Here is a 24,026-nt window from a genome sequence, read left to right as displayed (position 1 = left end):
AGCCTGTGATGCTAAGCTCACTCCACTGCTGGTCAGCTCCTTTCCTTGCTCTGCAAGCAGCTGCCTGCCTCCCACCTTTGAGGGGAGGGAAGCAGGGGATGGAAAAGACTTTAGGATTTCAAAAGCAGGGAGAGACATAGAGAGGTGGAGGGCCAGAGAAGGAAAGAAAAATGGAAGGAGAGAAAGGAAGGAAGAAAAATGAAAAGGAAAAAAAAAAGGAAAAGAGGATGAAAGGGGGTAACAAGAAAATAAAGAAAGAAGGAAAATAGAGAGTGAGTGAATGAGACCATGCTGCTCTCTCTACTGTTATAAATTAAAATAAAAACCTCCAAGGTTAAAAATCTGCCAATTCAGGGGAGGGAGAGGGCTGCAGAGTGCTAACGAGGAGAGAAACACTGGGAAGGTGACACAAAGAGCAAGGTAAAAGAGAGGGAAGAGGGGTGGAAGAAGCAGATGGCCACAAGATCTGAGCACATATGAGAGAAAAATTTGCAATGCTCCTGCTCCTTGCTTTGGTAAGTACCAGGTTTTTTCCCTCATCCTCAGATATGAGGGTGTTCTTCCTCCGTCACACCCCCTATCTCCCTTGCCCACTCTTCTTTCTCTTTGATGTTTCTTCTTCTTTTTCTGCTTTCCAGGTACTTCACCATATTTCCATCCTGTTTTGCCCACACCTTCCTTCATTCCTTCCTTTTCTCCTCTTCTCCTGCCTCTCCCTCTCTCTCCCGCACCACACCCCTCGCTTTGTCTTCCGTCCAGCTCCCTGAGGAATTCTCTAATGACTTAAATGAAACACCAGCATTCACTATCTTCAATAACCCTCCTTGCTGGATCCCCAAGAGGACCCTGCCGTGCACAGCAATTAGGAAACCGGTGCCTGGGGCTGCTGCATTTGCAGTGTCAGCATGGAGATCCTCTCTGCCCTCTTCAGGAAGAGAAGGAGGTCTCCATAAAGTTGGGAGCACTGTCAGCATGGGGATGGAGGCTACTGCAGAGTCTCAGGAAGGCTTTCCTGAGCCATCCATGTCCCTTTCCCTCTGTTCCTGCCCTCCCTCAGGCTACCAGCGCGTCTCAGCCCAGCAGCAGTTTTGGCACTTTTTGTGTTCCTCACACCCAAAGAGCCCCACCAGCTATTAACCCATGAGGGGATCCAAAGTCTCTGGTCCACTTGGGATGGAAGCAGTGAGTAAGGCAATGCTGTTCTTCTGCCCTTAGAGATGTGGGTGGCTCGAACAGAAGTCCCTAGGGCCTTCCCAGTCATGCACAAGGTTTCTTCCTAAAGCCTCTGGTTCCCTTACAACTCTTCCTTCCAACCACGCTATCAAAACCACTACCAATGAATGTTCTGAATTTCCAGAGAACTCAGCCCCCATGTGACCCTTTCAGCTGTGGTTCTCACCAAAATCTCATCTCTTTGTGCCCTCATTCCTCTTGGTAAAGCATCCCAGACAAAGGCAGACAAAGCCAATGCCTCTCTTGTGGGCTGATGAAAAGCCTCCTGGGAAAGGCTTCCCATTAGAGGTAATTGTGCTGTTCTTTGAGTCTATCTGTCCTTCTGCTCTGCTTTGTCTTGGTTAGCCTCTGTTTGTGGGAAAACAAGATCTCAGAACAGGATTCTTTCACTGTTGTTTTTCTTATCTCGGCAAGTAACCCCGTGGTCTCTGCTTGGTCAGGTGAGGAAAACAGACTCTTTCATGACACCATTTGTCTCATACTAAGGCCAGTGTTTAAACTAAGTCAGACAAAGCAGGTCCTAAAAGCAACGTGTCCTCTGCCCTCAGGAGAAGGGGAGCAAGGGGCTCAGAGACAAGAAGACTAAGGCAGGTAGTGTCCTGAGGATCTGCCTCAGGGACTGTCCCCCATCCACCCTGCCCCTGGGAGTCTGAGGATGCTTGTGAGGGAGAATGGATCTGCAAGGAAGGGGCCAGAGTGAGGCAGGGGTGCCCATGAGCACAAGATGCAGGGAGCACTGGGAGTAAAAAACCTCAGGAGGAGAAAATGAGCTACACACATTCCCAAACCTTGGATCCCCAGCAGCGCCTCTCAACCAGTGCAGGGCTGGGGCAGGCAGCCTTGGTTTTACTGTAGCAACAAGGTTGTCTTTCACAAGGCACCATCTGGTGGGGGGGGTTTGTTTTGGTTTGGTATTTCTGGGTTTGTTTTTGATTTTGTTTTTGTTTAGTTGTGCTGTTTTGGTTTGGTTTGGTTTTTCCCTGCCACGAATGGGTCATTTCTGGGGGATTTAAGACTTTAAAACTGGTTTTTATCTCCTGCATGCCTTGGTGAAGGAGACAGCAGGCTCACTGCACGCAGGCACTCCCTGAGCAGCCCCGGGATAAGCAATTAGGCAGCCGCACGCCAGATCAGGATTAACCACTCTTCCCTGTTTGTCTTGAGACCTTTCTAATTGCTCTTCCCCATGCCTCTCTTCAGCCTCCCTTCATGCAAGCCCTCCCATCCCATCACTCTTCTCACCTCAGGCAAGCCCCCAGGTGCCTGGACAAGGAGTTGAGGAGCGCAGGTGACACCCCAGTGTCTGCCTTGCAAAAACTGCCCCAAGCGACAGGGGTGGCTGTGCTGACAGGTGTCACTCACTTGTCCCCAGCTCAGCAAAGCGAGGGATTTCAAGGATGGCTCTGGCATGTAGGCACTCGAGTATTCACCAACAGAAAGGTGCTGGTTTTGTCTGGAGGAGAGCAGAAAGGAGGAATGAAATCCCTATTTCAGAAGCTCATTGTAGGGTAATTATCAAACAGCAGCAGTAGGCTGGGATGCTTGCTAATTAGGCCACATTCTTTATGACTAGTTATTCTAAGCTGTAATTTGACAGACTTCGGGGGAGGGGGGAGGGAACGTGCACATAAATTTGTTTTTAATTACATTTGGTATGCTAATTTCTGATATAAAATAAATATTTACCAGAAGCAATATTTCTTCATTTCACGCTGGCTGCACTCTGGCATTTATCGAGGGTTACAAACAGACTGCTATCACCCAGCCCTCCTTGCTGGCAGATCTTCCCCTTCCCTCCCCTCAGCCTGAGAGGCAGAGGGATGGATCCAGCTGTGGCTTGGGAGGGGAAAGCAGCAGGGAGAGGGAGTCACAGTGTCTTTCCCTTTGTCCAGTGGAAACGTGTCCTTTTGCTGCCAAATGGCCCTTTGGACTGGGAGTTCTTAGGCAGCTGCTGGCTACCACTCCAGGACTGAGAGCCTGCCCGGGCACTCCTCTGAGGAGATGGGAGATATTGTCCTCCTGACAGGCAGCCTGGCTCTTGTGTGGAAAGAGTGCCACTCCAACAGCTCCAAGGCTACAGACCTCTATTCATGCAGCCTCTTCAACCTTTACGATTTCCAAGGCTTTTTTTTCTTCTTCTGTGTATGAATTAAGTAACATTTCAAGAATGGAAAGCTGCTGCAAACTGAAAGCCACAAACATTTCACTGTGGTTTTGACAGTGTAGGAACTTTTCCTTCTCTACAAATGTATGTTCTTGCACATTTTTTTTTTCCCCCATCACTGAAGTCAGCTCTTATTGCTGCACACTCTGGATTTGAATAAACTGGAGCTTTCCAGGGGAAAACACCATTGCTGTGACACTTCTTGATCAAATATTAGCTCAAATAGCTCAGGTTATTGCAATATACTTCTATCCCAATCAGGTAACTTCTGACCTGGTGCAAAGTACTATCTCACTGCTTGACCTGTCCTAGGCTGTCCACCTGGAGCCAAGACAGTCAAGAGACACTTGCAGACCCATGTCCTGGTGTTCTGGTGATATACCATGGAAGAAGTTGGAGTGACCAGGGTTTCAGACACTTGGATCACCTGGGGATGTGTATTACCTCCACCAATCCTCCATATGGATTATTCCCATCACTTAGGTCACTTTGATTTTTTTGATAAGCTATGGACTTTGTGGCATAAAGGGAGTTCATACCACCATTGTGCCATGAGAAGCATGTCAGATGCTTTGAATTGCCCAGCAACTGGAGAACCACCCACCCCATTATAGCCAAAGAACCCTTTTTTTTTTTTTTTTTTTTTGGATATGTGAGTCACATCTCAGAAAACCTTTGTCCTTTTGTAGTGATGATATTTGAAATGAAACCCTTCAATAACTTAGCACCTCAAGGCACTACGGGAAAAGACGCAGAGTTTGGGGGTTGAGAAAACGGTGTATGTGAGGTCAGAAACAGCAGGAGGAAGCCCATCTGAGGAGCAGAGCTCTGGGGATGGTTTTGCCTTGCACTGTGTGCACAAGCATTTAATCCACTCTGTTGACACAAACTACCACTTGGGAGATCATCCACTGAATCGCAGTTACCGGAGTTTGTACACCCGAGCTGAAATTTTTTAGAAGTGCTTAATGGCTATGCACTATTTAATATTTAACACATGTTCTTCCTTCCCTTGCAGGTTAGGTGCATTTGGGCCGATGGCACAAGCTGCCTGCTCCCAGTCTAATGCCTGGTTGCACGGTGGCCAGGGAGCAGGAGTCATGAAGGCCAGCAGCATGGAGACAGGTAAGCCAGCTGACATTGTCCTGCCTTGTAGCTTGGCACACAGAGTAGAGCCAGGGCTTGGTGGAGTTCCTCTTTTAACACCACATTCCCACAAGGACAGCCATTTGTCTCTTCAGCTGGTGCTTCTTTATAGGTGGAAATTGCATGATGGAATGCTGTAATGGAGATGACCCACTCATCCCATCTGGGGATCCCATTCCCGAGTATCAGGGCGTGGTTCTTCCTCAGCACTTCCAGTCTTATCACCAAGCACCCCCAGAGAAGTCTCGCCATGTCTCCTCCCCTCAGAGGAACCAGGGAGAAGGTTGCCAGGCTGAGGGATCACAATGACAGATAGTCATTTTTGTTTGCTCACGGTGACTCCCACTGCTCCAATTCCCCCAGTTTTCCCTCTGTCTTTCTGGCTCCAGCTCATTCACAGCCTTCAGCAGAGTCAAGATCTTCCTCAAAGCCTTTCCCAAGTTCTGCTCATGACAGCATTTGAGTGCCACAGGTATTAATGAATTATTCATCAGTGCTTCCCTTGTTGAATCTGGTGACTTTATTATCTTTACACCTGATGAACTGAGGGACAGAAAAAAAGCCAAATTCATTCAAAATTATCATTAATTTGGGATGCTAGATTTGCAAAGATCTTGAAGTCTGGTTTTTCAGGGTTTACATGGGATTTTATGTGTTTGAAGCATGAATTCATCTGGTTCTAATAAGGAACAGCACAAATCAGGCTCATTATTCAGGAAAGGAGAAATGAGTTGCTCTCAATGAACATCTTACCTTATGCCACCTTTCCCTGACAGCAAGGAGCAGAGTGACAGAGGAAGAAAGAAAGCTCTTGGGGTGGGCAGCATGAGATCATTCTTCTGCATTTTGCATTTCCCTCATTTAGTCTTTCCCAATATTCACTATGAGCTGTAGCTAAGGCAGCACTTGGAGGGGGAGCCTCCTCCAGCCTTACCCACACCTGCATCCCAGGGAATACTCCATCCCAGGGAATACTCCTCTAGAAAATGGGGAAGTGGGGAAACAGCCTTCAGCAGTAAGCGCTGTTGGATGCTTTGTGGACTAAAAATTTTACCATGATACAACAGAGTAACAGCTGCACCAGAAAAATCACCCTCTAGAAGTGCTGTCAAATTGGGCTGCAGGAGCTACAGGAAGGCAGAGCAAGCTCAGCAAACACAGGTGCTTCTGAGGACAGAGCAGTCCGGATACAGCCAGTCTCTACAGAAAATAGATGGGCCATGGAGTTTGCAAAGATGCATGGCTTTTCACTGGGGCAGTTCTAGTTAGGTTGAGTGGAATTTTACAAACATTGATTCCTGTCTCCAACATGTAGGCTTGCACTTCCCAACCACCCATCTGTCAGAATTTTGCTCAGTGTGGTCAGACCAGTGGTGTTTGTTTTTTCCCTAATCTTCTCTTCAGAAATGAATGACCCAATTTAGATGAAACATTAAAACAGCCCAAGGCATATTTTCAGCTTTGAAAACCCCAGCTTGCACAGTTAACATATGGATCAACTTTGGAGCAGGCACAGAGGAATCAAGGTTTTGAAACTAGTGGTTCTAGTGTAGCAATGAGTCTGGATGTAAGGAAAAGATACCAGAGCCAAGCTAGTGATCAAGCCACAGGATTTCTAGCTTCTCTTTTTGTTTTGAGTGTCATCATACTGCTTTTGGAAATCACAGCAATGACACAAGACCTGAACTGCACCTGAAGACTTCACTGGCAGACTGTGGAGATCCCTAAATACTCTTCCCTTCCTCCTCCTTCTCCCAAGGCCAAAGAAAGCTCCAGCTCTCTTGTGCTTCAGCCATGGACTAATTTTCATCTCTTTTCTCTGGAGACGACTTCAATATGTAGGAGAGGCCTTACCATACAGATTCTCACACTCATCCCTATCTTCAAATTTCATCCCTTACTCCTTATAGAAACCCTTTAATCAGAGTCAGAAAGCAAGCCTTTGTCAGAAAGCACCCACTTTCTCCAGGCTCCCCAGCAGAACTGTGAGGTCCCAGAAAGCCTCTAACACATCAGCCCTGGCTCTACCAATCTTAACACTTTAAGCACATTCGGAGGGTCCACACCAAGCTGTTTGTTGTTGTTGTAGAGCAGCAAATGTGTGACCAAACCTGTGACTCAGTGATGAACTGGACACCTACCTGTGTGTCAGCTTCAGGGGAGGAAATCTGACTCTTGCTTCATTGTTTGGAAGGAGGAAAGAGATTTAATCCTGCTGACAAGCTTTCTCCATGCTACTGGAATTTTTTCCCTTGGTTTGGAGATTCTCCATCCCCCACATTTTTCTTCCACTTCAAATTCTGCCAAGTCTCACTCCATTTGAATTAATTTTAAAGGCACTTTTTAAAGCCTCTCACAAAGGATTTCATAATGTGTTCCAACAGGAGCCATTGGAAAAAAAGAATCCCCTCCTTTATTATCCCAGCTGGAAAATGCTGTTTCAGTGCTCTATAAAACGGTTGTGTATCATGCCCAGAGGGTCTTTGCTGCAATTTAAAGCCCAGGGTGGGTGAAATGTCAGCCACAGTTCAGCCAAGATGGGATCCCTTAGGCTTTGAAATGCGGTCTGCGGCTCCCTTAATGTCACCCTGTCCTCCTAATGGGTATGAAAAGGACACAGGGGGCACCAAATGATGAGAAATTAACATCAGAAACTGTGCTCACTCTTCCTCAGTCTGGAACGTCGTCACTCCTAAAACATTGCAAACTGGCAGACGAGAGAGAGATGGGGGCCAGCTCTGTTGGTAGAAGCATGAAAGGACATGGAGAGGTCACATATCATTGGCCCATATATGCTGGAGGTTAATTTTTTAGCAAATCTCATAGAATTTTACAGGTACTGGCTGGTTAAACCAAAAGGATGATGACTGGGATCAATCCTCCTCCAACTCTTCTATTCACAGACCTCAGCCACTCTTCTCCCCAGATAGGATTGTTGCAGAAAAACAATGTGGAGAACACAAAGCACATTGAGGAGAGGTGACTTGCCTGTAACAGCCAAGAGGCAGGCAGGAAAAGCCAGGAGTGATGAGAGCTAAGCTCCTATCCTCAGCACTAGACTGTGGCCAAATGAGAGCCCAGGCACTCATTCCCTTGAGTCTGGCTGTGACATTTTCCTGTCTGACACCTTGCCCAGTGCCTTGCCTTGGATGTGTGCCTGGCTAATGAAATGACAGGAGACAGACATGAGGAATGAACCTCACATGGCTGATCCTCTACCTTTCAAGGGAACAAAAAGCTCTGTCAACAGCCCTCAAAGAAAAAAGAAAAAAATAAAAGGATTGTTTATATTTAGCTGATGCTGTGGAACCTGCAGGCTGCATGCTAATTAGCTGGGGAAAGTAATGAGCTCAACCTGAGGCATGGGGAAGAAGAGAAGGTCTAAATACAAACACTTTATCCTAACTGTTGAGATGGCAGAAAATTATTTCTTCTGGGTTGTTTGTTTGTTTCCTTGTTTTTATGAGAAAAAAAAAAAAAAAACTTAAGAGACTTCAATGGATAGTGACAGCCTGGTAAATACCTGGTCTCCAAAGAGCTGTTCCATTCGACAATTACTGCTCCTGATTGGGATTGCTACTGGATACCTGTGGAGTGGACAGCAGCAAGGCCATGAGTTGGTGCTGCTGACTGTGATCATGTGGACAAGCACAAGGACAGGCATAACACTTCCTAATCCCTTCCTTCAGATCACAGCTGTGTGTCCCCTTCAGGCAGGAGGAAATCCAGGTTAGCTCTGGTGTCAACTACGGCAGAAAAGTCATTGTCAGTGCTGTGATAACAAGAGACCATTTCCCATGTTCTTTCCAGAGATTCCTAAGGAAGTATATACTGGGTAAGGATGATTCTCTGCTTTTATTTGGCTTTTACTCTGGATAGAAAAAACGTCCCTGCTGAAGTGCTGTGGCATTGTGGCAAGTTCTCCAAGCAACGCTCTCACCTTAGGGAGCTCTGCCCCTGAGCAGAAGGCCCACTTATCAAGGAAAAGCAGAGCAGAGTTTTTCCTGGAGTCAGTAGATGCAGCAAAGAAAATGCCTTTCTGCCCAAGAACCTTTCTATTCCCCCTGACTCGAATACTAATTCAATTAGGTTTGGTCATGTTAAGGTAGGTCCCTGGTTTGCTCTGGTTGAGGCTGATCTGATGGGTCTTTTTGAATCTGATCTGGTTTGGCCATAGCTTAGTTTTTGGGTTTGTTTTTTTTTTTTTTTTAATTTCCCATGGCTTGGTTTAGTTTGATTTGCTTCAGCAGCTCTCAGCAACTCATTATCAAAGGTTTTTTGCCAGGTTGGCAGGTTCTGCCACATGAAATCCCAATGAACACAAAATGAAAAAGAAGTTTTTTTCCCAAGCAGACTCAAAATTGTGAGAAGGAAAAACCAAAAACCCTTAGGATAAATTCAGATCATTGCAACCAGCCAAACTAACAATTGGCTCAGCGGCAGCCTGGGAAAACTCAGGCTGATCTGCTAGGAATGACAATAACATCAGCCACTGCTTTAATCAACAGATTGAACACAGTAGGGGGGCTCTTCCAATTTGCTTTGGGCTGACAGCTGCCAGAGACTTTTCCTCGGGGCACAGTGAAGCCTAACCCCTCTGTTGCATGGCAGAGGATGATGGACACACCATGAGGGTGCCAGTGTGGGATTGTGCACAGCTCAGCGGGAGAAGCCCCTTGTCGCAAAGGCTGCGGTGAGACCATGGAGAGCAACACAAAGTGCTGAAAAACCCAGCCTGGTCTGGCCAATGGGCCACATCAGAGTGCAGCAGGGAAGAAGATTACCATGTAGCTGTGATCTACCACACCTCAAGTCTTATATCACCAGTCACCCTTATCAGGTCCCTGCCTTATCCCAGGTATCAACCATTTGGGGTTTTCTCCTGCCCCTTTTTCTCACCTGCCATGGAAGCAGGAAGGAGGCTCTCCTCTGGACATTACAGAGGAAAAAACAATACAATAATAATGATAATAAAACCAAATCTGCCAAAGAAATGATGCAGTGTGTGGGTGCTTTAATGCACCCATTTAAGGACTCAGCTCTGAAGTTTGCAGAGCTGCCTTTTGCACTGTGTGAATGTGGGCCACCTCATACACACACAGGCTTAGGAACTCCTTGGATTGCAGTGACCTTGCTGTCTGTGAGGCAACAGTCCCAGCTCAATTTGAGATGTTCTGGCACTTTGTACACCGGACCAAGGCAAAGGGAATTGCAGTCTAATGAGATGCTGGTCCCAACTGGCATGCTGCTCAAGGAGGGAGCGGACAAAGGAAGCTCTGACAGTAAAAGGCAGAGAAATTAATAGGAAGAACAGAAAGGCAAAGTGACAGACCTGTTGCCTCCCCAGATAACAAGGGGGCCAGGAATGGAAATGAGGAATGGAAGGGATGATGTGATCAAGGTTAATGTAGCCAGGACGCTGCACTGAACAGATAGCACAGTTAAAACCAGGTGAGCAGCTGGTGCTCTCTAGAAGTTTCCATGACTGCTGAAACAAGAAACATTTTAGTGCTGGGAAGGCCACCAAGAGCCCCAGGTCATGGGCTAGAAAACAAGAGCCACTGCAGGTGGGAAACTGCAGCCCTGTCACTGGGCACTCTGGGTTACACCCCTGTGGGGCTGATCATTTGCCCAGACACACAACCTCAGCTGGTTGCTCTGCCACAGCTGGGAGATCTCCACAGGAGACAGTGGCGGTAAAGGGGCCAGGAGAGAGTGGTCAGTGAGTCCAGGATGCAAGTTCCCTGATTCCATCCAGACAGGTGCAGCAGAACAGGGGCTGGGAGCAGGGGCATTGCTCAGGACCTGGAGTGACTGTCAGGACAGATTGTGGCCAGTGCAGAGATCACACCACCTGCATAAAGAACAGAGGTTTGGACAGAGAGACCTGGGTGAAGCAAGGGAAAACCATGACTGGGACGAGGGTCACACTCACCGAGTGCAGGATCCAGTCCCTGTTAGGGTCACACTCACCGAGTGCAGGATCCAGTCCCTGTTGTCAGCTCTGGCTCCCAGACCAAAAAGCCTCCTTCCCCCAGGATCCTGGGCCAGCAGGGTCCAGAGGAGCATTTTACACCTTGCAGACCTTGTCTGCAACACTGTGCAGAGCCATATCCAAGCCATGACTTCCTCTGCAACCTTTCTCCTTCCCTCCACAACATCCCTTCCACTTCGTATTTGCTGCCTGGCTCCTTTCCTGCACAAATAATTTTCTTGAGCAAACACAATTTAGAGGGATGGCAAGCAGGGGCTACAGAAAGGAAGGCTATTATTGTTCTCTCTGGGTAAAGTTGGCTCATTATGAGCTCTCTCCACAGCTGGTCAATATTGCTTCCCTAGAGGCTGAGGGACATTTCATTAATCTTCACATTACTTTGTTCATCTCCTCCACTTTTCAGGGGTATTTATTGAACACTTTATATAAGCAGCTTTGGAGCAGAACAGTACACATGAAACAGGGATGGAAAATACTCTTGACTAACATGGAGTAAGCAACTGGGGTCTCCCAGCATTGCCCCCCCTGGCCAGCAGCTGCCACAGTCTGCTGTGGGTGGTATCACCATCCTTTTCCCACGCTGCTGGAGAAACCAAGTTCTTCCTCCTGCTCTGCCTCAACGCTGAAAGTGGAGACAGAGGCAGCAGTGAGGATGAGGGAGCAGAGTCTCTTTCTGGCTTCAGTTCCAAGCCACAGGAAAAGTATTTTGTCTACATCACAGACACACCACAAGCCCCAAAATGGGGCTGAACACAAGCTCATAAAGTACCTTCTGTTCAGATTACAATAAAATGTGTTCAACTGCTGCTCACCATGATTATTTTCCAATTACATTTCAGTTTAGCTCAATTACTTTCCCATTACTGCTCAGTGAATCTTCTTCATTTTTTCTTTTAACTGGCTGCTCCATGCTTTTCCCCCCCTGAGGCCAGCTCTGCTGTCTGACCCTCTGACAGAGCAGCAGAGACCAGGTCTCAAGCATCCCATGCATTTTCAGCTCAGCACTTGATCCTGGGGGAGCTGTGATGCCACACGGGCTGCCTGTGGCAGGAGCTTCCTTTATCCACCCTTACTTAGGTCTGGGTGCTTCCTCTTTCCCCCACTCCTGATCCCACATCTCTCCTTTCTCTGGCATTGGATCCAAGGCCCTGGTTGCAGAGCTGCCATGTGTCTGGGAGGCTCACAAGACCCGAGGGCTCAGAGCAGCCCTTCCCTTTGCAAGGCAACAACAGAGCTCAGTGGGCATTTGAATCCCTCTTTCTTTTTGTTCCATAATCCTCATCTCCCTCTCTCCCTGCCTTTGCACAGGCTTGGGAGACATAGGGATCTCTCTCTGTTTTGGATACATCCCTCCTAAATAGGAGGTTAATTACAAAAACTGTAATTCTATGGCCCTCCTAATGTTCAATGGAACAAAGGTTAATTGATGTGATTACAGCTCATAAGCTGAATTGCAGTCCTTAGTGGGATGGATGATTTCAGCATATGGGCTGCAATTATTTCTCCCTCTTGGCTCGTCGGGGTTCTGCCAAACCCATAGTAGGGACCTAATGATACTTAATGGCATGAAGATAAAGCAGTTAATAGTCACCTAACTTTCTGAAGTTGAGTGGTCTTAGAGCTGAACTGACTACCACAGGGTGTTTTTTGAGCAATGGACATAGAAGTGCAATAATGATCATGTTGGGTAATGCCAGAGACCCATCTCACGTGACGCCTCCAAACAGCAGCAGGTGAGGGCATGCCACAGGGTTTACCCAGATTACTCTCCCAGCCACCTTTGGCTTCCAGACATACTAAGTCGCATGTGTCGTTCCTGTCTTTAATACTTCCTGGATTTTTCACCACAGAGTTGTCCACTCACATTTGGGATGCTCCAGATGCCTGCTGCCAGGCATTTCACAGCTCATCAACGCCCCTGTCATGGAGTCACATCCTCTGGTCTCTTCTGAAACGCCACCTGCCTGTTCCTTCCTACCCCCAGCCCAGTCGTGTCGCTGGGACAACCATTGCTCTTTGTTCTCCTTCTCCGTGGTACTCAAAATTCCACATCCCCTCACCAGCCTCTTCCAGACAGGGGAGTCCTAGCCCACTTAATAATTTTTCACATCCAGGTCACTCCCCACCTTTGGTCATCTTTGCTGCTCTGAGCTGTTTTTAGCTCTACTATATGAAAGGCATTTGAGTTGGAGAAGCCAGAGCTGTATACCCTACTCAGCACGTGGGCAGTGGCATAATGACATTCTCTGCTTTGCTTTACTTTCCTTCCTGTGGCTGGGCTAGCAGGAGCTTCCTCCACCTCTGAACCATCTTATTGAACTGCCACACAACAGGCTCAGAAGTGTGATACCGAGTTTGCAGCAGATACGTGACCTTCTGCGGTACAAGATTTGGATGAAGAGCTGAAGGAAACGTAAAAGACCCTCTTATCACTCAGATTCAAAAAGAAACTCCTACACTCAGGTCTTCCAAATCAATTGTGTCCTCACAAACAGCTCTTTCATCAGTTCTCCATAAGAGCTACAGAGCAGGACAATTAGAGCAAAAGATACCTTACTGATGCTGAGTTACACCCAGATATAATTCTTACAACGTGTGTAAAGCACAAGCTGATAGCTTTTCCTTGTCCCTTTCCTCTCTGCTTTAAAATCCTCTCTGGGCAGAGACACAGCGCAGGAGGGACTCTAAGCTAAAAGGAATCAATATGCAAGGAGTAAGAAAAGCTGAGAAACTGTACTTTCTCTCACAGTGAGCACATTTCAGCATTACAATTGCCATCATTCTGGATACACAAATATTGAAATCCCACACAGTATTTCCATGGGTTGCTGGAAACACCGTTTCTTCCAAGCATGCAGTAGGATTTCAAATGTGCTCTCTGAATTTCAATGATGACCATGCAGATGAACAAAATAATGCACATTTTTGATGGCACATTTGGCAAGAATGACATATTAAATTTACAAGAATAAATTCAATTAGTAGAACCATTCATTCTCCAGCATTTAACTTATTTACACTGAATAAACACATCAGACAAGCCGCTCTCTGGAGATTGTGTGCAAATGCCTGGCAATGGGAATGTACTTCTTGGTGCGTTTGAGTATAATGGAAGGAAATTAATAATTTTTTTAAAAAATAATAATTATTTTGCATTTATATCAAACATTGCATTCATTGATCTCAAAGCACTTAACAGATGGAGAGTGATCCAATGATGCCTTTTTGGAATATTGAGCATTTGCTTACATGAAATTATATCTATAGCACCCCAGTATTTTACTGGCTGCAGTGCACAAGCCCTGAACACAGAACTCCAGCCATCCTGCAGGCACCCTCTCTCTGCCCAATCAAAGGCACTCCGGTGTAAGAGCTTAAATGAGAGATGCGGGACTCCAGGCAGCTCTCCAAAATGCAGTTTATTACATCCAAGAGGTTACTGCACTCCAGGGTCATGAGCAACAGAGCCTGTGCCTACAGCTGTCAGCTCCAGCTGCAGGCAGGCCTGGAGACCCTTAGTTTGGGTTACAAATGCATTATATACTTTTCTTTGCAGAGCATCTTAATACAGAAGAACCAATCTATACCTTAACTTTATCTATAGCCTATCATAACTAATATAATTACCATATTCATGTTACTATTCTCCAGTCACTAAAAGTCAGTACATTGAGCTAGAAGATGTTTTTCAGTTTTCTTGCAGTGGAAAATTCTGAGACCTTTTTTCTGTTGCAACATCTGCTGACTTGTTTGCCTGTGCTATCTTTCTGCTTGGTAAAAACATCATCTTGTTTGAGGTGGGTTTATCATTTGCTCTAAGTCATAAAACCCCTTCTAACTAACATACCCTTTGCCTCCTTGGTTATCCAGTAAGACTGGTTCAGCAATTCTTTTCTTCTATATCAAAACTTGCCTCCATCTCTATTCCTTCTTCAGATTCTACATTCAAAAATCTTTCTGCTAAGCATACATATCTGTGAGACTTTCTTGTCAAACTTTCATCCTTCCCAACACTCTGGGATCACAGATGCCCCAGAAAGAGCAAGCAGTCCTGCAGGCACACACTGGCTCTTCGCTAGGGCAGAGCTTTGTGCAGGGAAACTGCTCACATGATGCTGGGGACACAGCCAGGCTTCACTGTTACAGAAAGAATAGTAACGCCCAGAAGATCCTGCCAAGCAGTCCCAACAGAAGTTGTCCCTAAATCCAGACATCATTTTTACCTCAAAGGGCTTTAGCACAGAGAGGCAGAATGTCCAACCCAATCTTATTATCCATTCTGATACACAGACCTTCTTTTGTCACTGCCAACAGTGACGAAGAGGCAAGAGAGCTTCCCACCCAGCCCCTGATACTCAACGAGGCAATGTGTTGTTGTTGGGACAATACAGTCATTGTCACCTGTTTCTAACAGCCTAAAAGAGCCAGGAGCTTGCCAGCCTCTGCTGCCACTTCTAGATTTCTCTTAGGTCCCTCCTCATGTTACACACCTTCCTCTCGCCTCCTGGCGAGAGCTAGCCTCCTCCAGAGGAGCAGAAACTCCAGGAGGTACTCATGTTTCACATAATGGGGCTGAAAGGAGTGGGTTGTGATGCAGCTGGGGCTCTGTGAGTCTCTGTCTTCATTAGGGAATGCAGATGGGAATGCTTGAACTCTTCAAAAACGGCTGTCACAGCGTGGCTGAGTGATGCCTGGCGAGGGGGGGTCACTCTGCCTTGGCAGTGAGAGCTGTATTATACAGACCAGCTCTTCCCTCCCCGCCCTCCACCACAGGCCTCCGCTTTTCCTCCAACTAATGGCTCCTTCAGCAAGTCCCTTCAATAGGCTGCTTGAAAGGCACAGCTCCACTGCAGAGGGAGGACGAGATCAAACAGGAGGGAGAGACAGGAAGGATGATAAGGAAGACAGGTAGAGATCAGGAAGGAAAGAAGGAAGCAGGAGAAAGCAGGGTGCAGAAGGCAGCGAGGGGGAGGCAGAAGGCGTGATGGAAGGTTTAATTTCAAGTTGTTAATAGCATGGCCCTGAGCCTACCCTCCTGAGTATGCCCAGAGACGCTGGACTCTTTGGCCATAAGCAGAGAGGAAAGCAGAGAAGAGGGGCAGATGAGCAAGCTGCAGACCCAGCAGCCGGACAGAGCATACCTCCCAAAGAAAGTCTGTTCTTGATCTTGCAAGTGAGGTGCTGATCATTCAGTGCTCTGGTTTCCCAAATGAGGACTCCCTTCACTCCTCCCCATCCCGGAAAGCTGTTTCTGCCCTCCTAGACCCCCAGCAGGAAAGATGCCCAGGAGACTTCACTCCTTTGGGTGCCAGCAGTGTTTGGTGGGGAGGACAGCCAAGGCAGAGCAAATTCATGCCATTTTCTGTTCTCTGTCTGCAGGTTCATTTCCTCAATCGAGCCTTGGCCATGGTTTAGCAGAGATGCCCAGGGTCACTTTATCTTCCCCGTTTTTTTGGGCACCCAGTCAAGCAGCTAGCAGCAGAAACAACAGGAATTTCTCTTTTGTGCGTGTGGGCGAAATTAACTGAGGTTTGAACTCGCTGCTGGATCTGCACCAAATGAGCCCCCCGGGGCATAAGCTGTCAGGCAGTGAGGAGGGGCCGACAGCGAAGTGAGAACTTTCCCTGCCAGAGCTGCACAAGCAGCAGAGCCGGGAGATCACCCCCGCTCCTTCAGAGCAGTAGCTGCCAGAGTACACTGCCTGCCACAGAACAGACTGATGAACCCTGTCCTGCTGCCACCTCCACAAGTGTTGAGAACAAGAGGCACTTCTGCATGCCTAGGGATACGTCTCCAGCCTACCCACTCCCCAGACTTCCCAGGGAACTTGGGTGTCCTCCAAAAAACTCTCTGGACTCAGGCCTCGCTCATGAATTCTGCTTTGAGTGAGCTTCAGGACTATGAGGGTCTCCTTGGTCAGCTCCAGGAGGAATGGTCAGCATTGTTCAGCCACAGTTTGTCTTGAAAATATGCTGGTAGTGGCTTCCAGGAGTCCAAGGTTCCCTCCTCTTGGCTGATTGCCCTGGGAAATCCAGTTCCTGGTTGTCTCAGCAAACAACTGGTCCCTTTCTATGCCGTGCCTTGAAATCTGCAGTGAATGAGAGATACTAAAAATGGATCTGCTCTGTAGATGTGACTGACACTCCAGCAGGGTCATCCTGCTCTCTGGGTGTGCTCAGGACTTGCTTTTCTTAGCCCACAGTTTTCCCCTGCTACTGCACTTCCAACCCACCCACCCTTCCGCCAGGCCTCCCTTATATGAGCATGAAGATAATGAAAGCTGTTCCAATTCTCAAAAGCACTACTTGCACGCAGATTTCCTGCTTGAACCATCTCCAGCAGGTGCCAACAGCTTGCAGCTCCTGCCCTTTCCCAGCCACTCGGTGCAGCAGGCAGTTGAGCCTTACCTTTCCTCCTGTCCACTCTTCTGGCTCCAGCTGAGGTGCAGAATGCCAAGACTAACACCCACAGTGCTGGGCTAGCCATGTGCAGGAGGGGAGGAAAGGCAGGAGAAGCCCCCTACAAGTAGGGCTGTTCCCCTAATGTCGTAGCTGGAGCACTTATTGACATGGCTTTAGCAGTGGACTTGGCAGCGCTGCGTTAACGGTTGGACTTGATGATCTTAAAGGTCTTTTTCAAACTAAATGGTTCTCTAATGCTAGCACTCTCGACAGGCTGCATCAGCTTCTGCTGAAGACACTTGCTCCTTAATCCCAGCCTTGTCACAGTCTCCCAGCCGTGAGGTTGCTCTGTGGAGCAGCTGGCTGCGAGCAGTCTCCTCCTCCAGCCTCCTGTGCTGGCTGCTGGCAGAGCGGCCGGAGATCTCCATCTCTGGGAGTGCTCACACGGGAATCAAAGACTGACCACGTAGCCAGGCTTGGCTGGAAAAGGAGCCAGCAAAATGGTTTGCCAGCATCATTGCCTGGAGAAGCAGTGCCTCGTTCCCCAGGCCCAGAGAAGGAAGGGGTGAGCAACACCTGGCTGAGCCCTCTCTTGCCCACCTCCCCACCTCACAGCACAGTGCCACGACAGTGAGGCAAGCTAAACAGACTGGTTAAATAAGCTTTTCTTTCAGGCACATGCCACATTTCCAGGTTAGGAAGGCTGCAAGCCTCTTAGAAAGGGCTACAGATAGCATTCTGAGGCAAAGCCGCCCAGGTCACCCTCCATGGGCTCTGAGGATCCTACCCTATTTCCAGGGGCATCTGTGGAAGAAGTTTTGTTGGAGAGAGCAGCACTTCAGAGAAGGAGAGAGGCAGTGAGAGAACTCGTTAGGGGGAAAAATCAAAGCGGTGTGTATGCTAATGGAAGGATGAGGTGAGGAAAGACAGCATTCCAGAGTGGCAGCAAGGTCCCCTCCCTCCTCCTCCCTCGGGGGTTCATTACAGGCTGGTATTTCCGAAAAGGCACAGCCATCCGATCCGATGTCACCCCGCATATCAACAAATCCCTTCCCACGGGATCGTAGTTAATTTGCTTCCCATCTATTGATCCCTGTGGCAAGTTACCATTAGCGGCAGCTCCGCCTGCCTCTTCCTCCTGCTCCGCTCGGCGCTGGGGAGGAAAGGGAGCGCCGGGCTCATTACTGGAGAGAGACATTTAGAGGCGACTGGAGATGAAAGGTGCCAAACTGCTCCCTGGGCCCACTCCCCATCAGAGACACCCTCCTTATTTATAAGGCCGGCAGCAACCCCCTGATTAGCCAATGCTTTCAGGCTCCCTCTCCCCTGCACTCAGCATATTGATTAGCCCTTCTTCGCTGCTTTATGAACCCGTTCGGTAATGGGCTGGGAGCTTGTGAACGGCATTGGATTTCCTTTTACATCTGCCTGAATGAAGGAACCGCTGAGTGTTTACATGGGGGAGAGTTACAGCCCTGCTGCCACTGGCAGCACATTTCACTGATGGCTGGGAGTGGGGTCACCCCTTCCCTACATCACATCCCTGTCCCGCTCCACCTTAGCCACTCTTGGACAGGGGATGCTCTGCTGAGGGCAAAGAGGTGGCGGACCGAGGAGATTTGGGTGGCTCCTGCCCTTGGTTCCTTACCCCACAGCATGGTGTCTCCCAAGCTGCACCAGCCAGGGCTGTGGAGGGGACCAGGGAACACCACAACTTCCTCCCCAGGAACAGGTGACACCTTTCTGCTCTCCCTGTCTGGTCTTGCTCTGATAACTCTGCCCATCAGTGTCAGTTCTGTGGTGGCTCCCGTGGGATGTTCCTCCACCTCTTGCTGACTCATCCCTATGGCTCTGTGAAGTATCAGCAGCATCCCCAGCCTCTTCTCCATCCCTGATTCTGGAAGGAAGAAGAAGTCACCGGTCCCCAGTGGGGGGCAGGCGGACAGGTTACGTAAGGCAGGCAATTTTCTAAGTAGCCAGCAGAAGCAAAGCAGATACCACATGTGTCTATCTAAGTGAGGGTCCCTCCAGTGCCACACACTCCCTCCAGGAGGCATGGCAGGAAAAGTTTACAAAGCCTTGCCACAAGCCATGGCAGATCAGACCCTCGCAGTTGGTCCTTTTGCTGTCACTTACCAAAAAAGTGATTATTTCCCCACTCTGCAAGCCACTCCCATTATTTTGTATGCTAACAGGATTTAGTGAAATGGCAGATGGCTGGCATTTTCCCCAGGAGGAAAAGAGGCTGAGTTGCCTGATATGTATTGCATGTTCAGTTCTATTTGCTCAGCTGTAGATTTGCCTGTCCTGGACTGTACCACGCCATCCATCCTCCAACTATCAGACACAGCCAGGACACTATTGCTTGCTGCTAAAAATTCGATAAAACTGACCCCGAGCATTATGGCTCAAGGTGCTCCTTCCATTGTTTATACCCTCCAGACTCAGACTGCAGAACCTCCACTTCCTTTCCTCACCACAGGAGTTTGGTTTATGAAGCTGTAAGGTTTCTTTCCAATGTCACTGAGGTGGATATTTTAGGGTCATTTTGATTGCAGATTTTCTGGCTTGGAAGTGTTGGAGTGTCCCTCACAGAGCTCACAGCAGCTGCTGGTACAAGGGAACCTGCCTTGGCCACAGATACATCTCTGTTGTGCGAGCCAGGAGTCATTCTTCCAGCAGAAAGTCAGTGCAAAGCTACTAGAGCTGCCTGAGCTGGCTGTTGTGGCCAAACTGTGGCTTGTATGGAGCTAATGTATTGCTTTTCCTTGGAATGCTCTGATGCACTGCTATTGCTGGCAGTTCACTAGGACTTTCCAGGGAGCCACAAGCCTAAACTAACATTGCAGATGTGTTTTCCAGGTACACTCTGCTGCTACCTGCATCCCTTTTTCAGAAGGCAGGAATGTAGAAGTAATAGGTTTGATGCAGAGTTCCTGGCACAGTGAAGCAATAATACAACCAGGACTCCCCAGCCTCCGTGTTGCTAGGAAAGCAGAAATCTGATTTGTACCATTTAAAGTGAAAGAGGTTCAGGATTTATAGCACTTTGGAATATGTCTTGGGACTCTTGTCTGTGAGACCAGGGAAATATTCCAGGGTGTGAAAGACATGGGAGCAGAATTCCTGCAATCAGCAATGTCCAAGGGGATGCCATGAAGACTGATTCTCCAGAGACAGAAATACAGAGCTGGACACCTCATTTGGGGATTTTTCATTTTTCTATTTGTAAACATAATGGAGTAGAGAGCCGCAATGCAAATTAATTTAAGGTTGGGATTGAAATTGCCATTCATGTGTAGCAGAAGTAGAGAAAACCCGTCCAGGGACTTGTACCAGGAAGTCAGAGAATGGAATTCTAGCTCTCTTCAATAAAGTTGCCTATGTTTTTCTTTCAAAATTTCCAAAAGTCATAAAAACATCTGACACCTAAGTGTTCCTTTTCAGGGCATATGACACAAGGAAGGGGTATGTTTGTGCATACAATCCATGGATAACCCAAAGCCCAAAAGGTACTGAGACACTCCTTAGAGGGTTTTGGCTGGAAGCCAATATAGCATTTTTATGGAAGGTTTTATCTCCTGAGACTTTAGAAAACTTGCTGCATTCCCTCAAGAGTAACTCCTTCCCTAGAAGCTGCAGGAAGGTATCTGGAATAAACCACACCAAAGAAGCACTGTAATTTGTCAGTGCCTTCATTTCTGTCTGTAGCCTGTCCTGCTCAGCACCTCAATCCATCTACTCACATATCTAGTCACATTTGGGCAGCAAAATGATTACACAAGTTGAGGGGACCTTCATAGCTGACTCTCTGAGGAAACAAGTTTGTTCTTTATATCCATTTCTTTTTCTTTGCAAACATGAGGCACAGAGGCGCTTCTGGCCACTGCCCTTTTGTGCAGCAGCAGCTGACAGCAGCACGTTTTGCCTGGAGCCTGCGACTTTGTCCTTCATAGGAGTTGTTACCATGGGCAAGGCATGGTAACAACATTACAATCAAAAACATGTAGGGTGGGGAGGGAGTAAGTAGCTCAGCTGCTGTAAACAGTGAAAAGGAGAGAGGAGAAAAATGTCTTTTCTTCACTGGAAGTGACCCCATTCCCAGCAGTCCCATCTCAGAGGACTCCGGCAGCCTGCTCAGGTGCTCTGAGCGTGGCTGGCACTCTGTCCACATCATCACCTTCAAGGGGAAGAGGCTTAGCTCAGGACTCTGCTGTAGTGTCTGGGGACACAAATCACATGCCCCTGGTCAGCCTCACTACAAAATTAGGAGTTGCCGGTCCTGAAGTGAAAAGCAAGCAGTACAGAGACTGCCCTTGCATTGCCTTGGAAATGTCACACAAACACTGCCGGCCTGTCGTGGGACTGCTTCCCACCGGTGAGTGATGGAAACACAGCAGGACATGGATCCAGCAAAATCTGAGGAGATGAGGGATACCAAAGGAATAGATGAATAGCATAAAATTAGGGCAGAAATTAGACTGAGGTAACGCAGAGGTATCCTGAGTGCTATAAAATGCCACAAAAGGGGAGGCAGCCACATAAAATGCAGTGGCAGTGTAAAAATCAAAGTCTGGCACTAACAGTTGTGATCTTTTTTAATCTATTGATTAAACCAGTGATCCTTTGTAGCTCTAAATGCTACTAATCTGTTGTCCTGGGAATAAACTGGTAGATGGGAAGGAGAAAGTTGTACTCTTAGAAACACTTTTCAAGGTTTTAGTGGTTTTATCATTTTGAGCTTTCTCATAAAGGGAAAAAAAAAAAGAAAAAATCACAGGAAAGGTGACACTCCTCTAATAGCTGGGGAATCAGAGTACATGGAGGGGAACAGTGCACCTCAAGTTTAGTTAGTACCCAGCTTCCAGGTTCAGGCACACTGACTGAGCCCTCACTGTCCCTCCCTGTGGAGCTGTCCCACGTGGTAACAAGTACATAGGAGAGGCCCAAGTCACACAGCACACATACAGAGACAGAGAGACAGCCTAGTGAGACATATTTAAATTATTGCTGCAACTTTGAGGTGTCACGTCCTATTGTAGGTGGAGCTGCCATTTGTAGGTGGCAGCTGGGAGGATTTGTTATTTCCCATATTACAGCAGCACCTCAGAGCCACATTGAGCCTGCACTGGAGAGGTGCCTCCCCTCGCTGTGGCACCTTGTTCTTTCTACAGGCTCACTCACATGGAGAGAGGCTCAGGCAGCAGAGCACCAGAGTCAGGCTGGATTGCTAATCTCACCCAGACAGAAAAGATGTAACATCTGCAACAGCAGAGATATCCCGAGAATGATGAGAAGGAAGGAGACTGGAGTCAGCCAGGAGTGGAACTGAAACTCCTTTCCTCTGAACTCAGTCTCCATCCAGACATTGGGATCATCCCTGTGGATGTCAGTGTTGCTAGATCCCTCCCAATGGCAAACACACATGTGCATATGTTGTGCAGCATGAACAGTCCATATTTATCTCCTCTTTATTCCCTCTGAATCATCCCTCATCCAAAGAAAAGATTTCTATCTATCTCTCTCTCTCTCTCTCTCTCTCTCTCCCTTCTCTTGTAGTCTAGAATTGCCCCAGCTCCCTCCCTCATGTTTGGGCCAATTTAGAGTGTTAATTAGTGATTAATTAGCAGCACAAATCCCATTTGAAGCCCCAGACCCACTGTGATGAATTCCTATGAGGGACCTGACAAATCTTATGTTAATATCGTCCTTTTCTTCATGAAGCAATTACTTCTCACTTCATTTGTCTGCAAAGATTGAGCCCACACCCTCAGCTCGGCTGCTGGCATGTGCAGTTCAACTTTATCAATTAATTATTGAATAGCTTAGTTCATGCTGTCAGACTATTAAAGAAAAAAAAAAGAAAAGAAAAAGAAAAATTGAAAGTAACTCCTTAATTATTAAATTTTCAACATGTTGGGCATTAAAGCTCTTAGAGGGAATGCTGAAACCAACCTGTCCCCTTCTAACACTTCCTACCATCACCCCTGCAGCTGGGTATTTTAATCACAGTGGTCATGCAGAGACTACAATGAGTCCAGTCCTGATCCAAAGACTGATGAAGCCAAGGAAAATACTTACATAATTTTCAGTAGGACTTGAGTCCTTCTGATGTGCTTTTACACATCAGTGATTTGGGGATCTACAACCTTTCTGATAAGAAACATTAAGAGACTAACCAGGGTAACCGAGACAAAAATCTTCCTCCATTCAGGGTGTTACACAGAGGTTCAGGGCACAAAAAACTTCTTATTATCTTTGCCTTTCCTAATAGCATGGTTTGTTGAACTGCAGACATGCTGTCTAGGCTTTTTTTTGTTGATCCAAGTGGTAAGTCCCAGCCTTAGTCTTAATTGTCCATACCCAAAGGGAAACCAAGTCTTTCCTCCTTGCCAAGTTGCAAAAGTGAAGGATTCAGTGCCAAATAGACCCCTGTTCCTGAACCAGAAACCTCAGGTCCTGGTACCTCTCCCTTGGGCACTTCTGTTCCACGAGGTGAGCTCTTGGTTTGAGAATTTCTGAGCTTAAAAAGAACAAGGGCTTGAAGCAGATGTTTCGCTTTTGCCTGTCAGCTCTGCTCAGCATCCCACTGGGGAGCTGTGGGCAGAGGACTGACTCACTCTGCATGAGCATCAAACAGCTGACCCATCTCTTGGTGCTCTCCAGCTGACTGCCAGGATGACTGGTGGCTTCAAGTGATGGGCTGCCCCAGGAGACTCAGCAATAGTACCCCATCCTATAATCTCTTTTCCTGGCTTCCTCCCAGGTCAGCAAAGGAGAAAGCTCTCCTGACAACAAGAGCAGTCTATGTGCCTACTACTGAGCTCACTCTCTGTTTTCACCCCTTCTCTCTGGAGCCCTCAGCAGGAGGAGGCATCTCAGGATTCACAATCACCCTGCACTCACATGCCCACCTCCCTTTAGCAACAGTGATGCCCACACCACAGCCTCAAGAGTGGGGCAGAAGCTCACATCTCCTGCTGGCATTTGTTCAGTCTCAGCGCAGATGGTGAGATTACCAGGCTGCATCCATTTTTATGGGGATTCAGACCGTACAAGCTGTTAGGAGGCCTGCTTGACCCAGCTG

At 47.7% G+C, this 24,026-nt stretch overlaps 1 protein-coding gene across 1 annotated transcript in view; it reads left to right on the top strand.

Moving 5' to 3' along the window:
- The window catches only part of MDGA1 (MAM domain containing glycosylphosphatidylinositol anchor 1), a 214,940-nt gene that overhangs the window by 180,826 nt on the left and 10,088 nt on the right, over positions 1-24,026 (top strand). The window contains exon 16 of the transcript XR_005256310.1: positions 4,416-4,522. The gene's annotated coding sequence lies outside the window, so the exon portion shown is untranslated. The remainder of the gene's footprint in view (positions 1-4,415; positions 4,523-24,026) is intronic.

This window comes from Motacilla alba, chromosome 3 (genome assembly GCF_015832195.1).
Source record: "Motacilla alba alba isolate MOTALB_02 chromosome 3, Motacilla_alba_V1.0_pri, whole genome shotgun sequence".
NCBI lineage: Eukaryota > Metazoa > Chordata > Aves > Passeriformes > Motacillidae > Motacilla > Motacilla alba.
Note: the sequence above shows the minus strand (reverse complement) of the source record. Positions and strands in the feature narration are given on the sequence as shown.